General features: G+C 36.3%; 1 protein-coding gene across 1 annotated transcript in view; it reads left to right on the top strand.

Moving 5' to 3' along the window:
* The window catches only part of TMF1 (TATA element modulatory factor 1), a 33865-nt gene that overhangs the window by 11677 nt on the left and 19255 nt on the right, over positions 1-2933 (top strand). The gene's annotated exons all lie outside the window — the stretch shown is intronic.

Genomic DNA, 2933 nt, shown 5'->3' on the forward strand with positions numbered 1-2933 from the left:
AACTTTTAACAGTCTTAATAGCCTGTCATTTAAACCAAGGTTATAATTCTGGTATATACTGTATTAATAAAATATCTAAAGCCCTAGCTTGGGTACTGTATAGTATTGTATTAACATTATTCTGGCGTGTAGTAGAGATGCTTCAGTTTTTAAATTATTAAGTATTTTTGTACTGAAAAGTTTTATGATTAATAGGGTTTTAGAAATTAAAGATTCATTATGAGATAAATCCTTGCAAATGGATACTGAGTTAATTTCTTCATGTAATATCCCAGAGGAAGTTTTGAAAAAGGTAGTCAAGTGAAGTTTCTCTTTTTCTTTCTTGTCTTAATTGAAGTTTTTAAGTGATAAGAATACTATTTCCTACTTTCAGGAATTTTTGAAGTTGTAAGAAAGTATATGAAGAAAGAAAAATAGATTATCTGATATAATAAAGAACTATTATTTTCTTGTTTCTTTTTAATGCATTTTTTAACACTGTTAAGATCATATATTAAGCCAGATGTGGTGATTTATGCCAGTAATCCCAGCACTCTGGGAGGCCCAGGCAGGTGGATCACCTGAGCTCAGGAGATCGAGACTAGCCTCAGCTAGAGTGAGACCCTAGCTCTAAAAATAGCCAGGCATTGTGGTGGATTCCTGTAGTACCAGCTACTCGGATCACTTAAGCCCAAGAGTTTGAAGTTACCGTGAGGTATGATGCAGTGGCACTCTACTGAGGGTGACAAAGTGAGACTCTGCCTCAAAAAAAAAAAAAAAAAATATATATATATATATGTGTGTGTATATTTATATATTAAATGTTTTGTTAATCATTAGTGGCTAGATTTAAGTCCATTATATGAGTGTCCATAATTTGTTTTACTTTTGTCCTAATGTACACTTACATCTAAAATATTTAATATTAAAATATTGGTGGGAGAAACATTTTTAGGCTGAAATCATTGAACTTAAGTGAATTTTCAGAGAAAGTATAGTTTGAGAACAATGGGAAGTATTTTATTAGAAAAAGTTAGCTTTGGCTCAGCGCCTGTGGCTCAAGCGGCTAAGGCGCCAGCCACATACACCTAAGGTGGCGGGTTCGAATCCCCAGCCCAGGCCCGCCAAACAACAATGATGGCTGCAACCAAAAAATGGCCAGGCGCTGTGGCGGGCGCCTGTGGTCCCAGCTACTTGGGAGGCGGAGGCAAGAGACTTGATTGAGCCCAGGAGTTGGAGGTTGCTGTGAGCGTGATGCCATGGCACTCTACCCAGGGGGACAGCTTGAGGCTCTGTCTCAAAAAAAAAGAAAAAGAAGAAGAAAAAGTTAGCTTTACCCAACTTTTTCATTTATTCAACTAAAATTTACTGAGTTTATTATGTCAGATATTATTTTTGATAAAATTTTATGATAAATATGAGATACTCCCTGTCCTTTAGGAGTTTAGTTTAGTGAGAAGGAAATAGAGGTACACAGGTAATTATAAAACACATTTCTAAGCACTAAAGTAGAAGAATGAAGAGAGAATTGATAAAACATGAATTTTTTTTTTTTTGAGGCAGGATCTGCTTTATTACCCAAATTGGAGTGCAGTAGCATCATCCTAGCTCACTGTAACCTCTAGCACCTGGGTTCAGGCTTAAAAGATTACTCCTGCCTCAGCCTCACAAGGAGTAGTATAGTGGAGACTATAGATGCACACCACCAGGCCCAGCAATTTTTTTTATTTTTTGTAGAGGCAGAGTCTTGTTATGTTGCTCAGGCTGATCTCAAACCCCTGGCCTCAAGTGATCCTCCCACCTTGGCTTCCCAAAGTGCTAGGATTACAGATGTGACCCACTGAGCTTAGCCACGTAATTATTACTATCACAAGATCTCTTGAAGTCATTAACTACCTTATGTTATAATATTAGAGACTAAGGGGAAGGCTACATGCATGCTTTTATTATTTTTATTTATTTATTTATTTTTATTTTTCTGAGATAGTCTTACTCAGTCGCCCTGGGGTTGAATGCCATGGCATCATAGCTCACAGAAACCTCAAATTCTTGGGCTCAAACAATCTTCTTGTCTAGCCTTCCAAGTATCTAGGACTTGTAGTGCCTGCTACAACATCTGGCTAGTTTTTTTTATTTTTAGTAGAGATAGGATCTTGAGTTGCTCAGGTGATCTTGAACTTCAGAGCTCAGGTGATCTACCCTTCTTGCCCACTCAGAGTGTTAGATTACAGGTGTTAGCCACTATGCCCAGCTGGTTTTATAATTTTAAAAATTTATTTAGAATATTAATATCAAAATATCACTCTTTTAGAATTTGGTCACAGGATGGGTCGATGTTTTCTTTTGCATAATGAACCTTCTTATAGAGAAACTAGAGTGATTATCACACAGGAATATTTGCATATTATTTCCGCATGCTGCAGAAGTTATTTTTAAAATTTACAGCCAAAGAGCTAAAAAATGCAAAGCTAAAAGCATGCTATAATGAATACCTGATAACTTCATTGTCTAGATTCATGAAATGTTAACATCTTGACACACCTCTTCCATATCTTTTTGCACACATATATTCTACCCTTTTGCCAAACTGTTTGAAGGTAGGTAATAGATACCATAACATTTTACTCCTAAGTTCTTTAGTCTGCTTCTCCCAAGGGCCAAGTATGATTTCCTTCACAAGTATTACCTCATGATATACCCAAGAAAATCAGCTTTAATTCAGAAGTGTAATCTAGCATATATTTTATTATTTATCTCAGTTTTCTTGAAAAATGTCCTTTATAGTTTGTCGTTTGTCCTGCCCCAGATTCAGAGTTTGCCTATTGCATTGACTATTATGTCCCTTCAGCCTTCCACCTTTCTATGAAGACTCTGGAGTCCAAGGCAGTTGTCCTACCGAATGTCTCATTTTAGGGATTTGTAACTTTGTTCATGATTGGATTCAGATCAAATTT

Source organism: Otolemur garnettii, unplaced genomic scaffold, assembly GCF_000181295.1.
Source record: "Otolemur garnettii isolate 467f Iridium unplaced genomic scaffold, OtoGar3 scaffold00015, whole genome shotgun sequence".
In the NCBI taxonomy this organism is placed as follows: domain Eukaryota; kingdom Metazoa; phylum Chordata; class Mammalia; order Primates; family Galagidae; genus Otolemur; species Otolemur garnettii.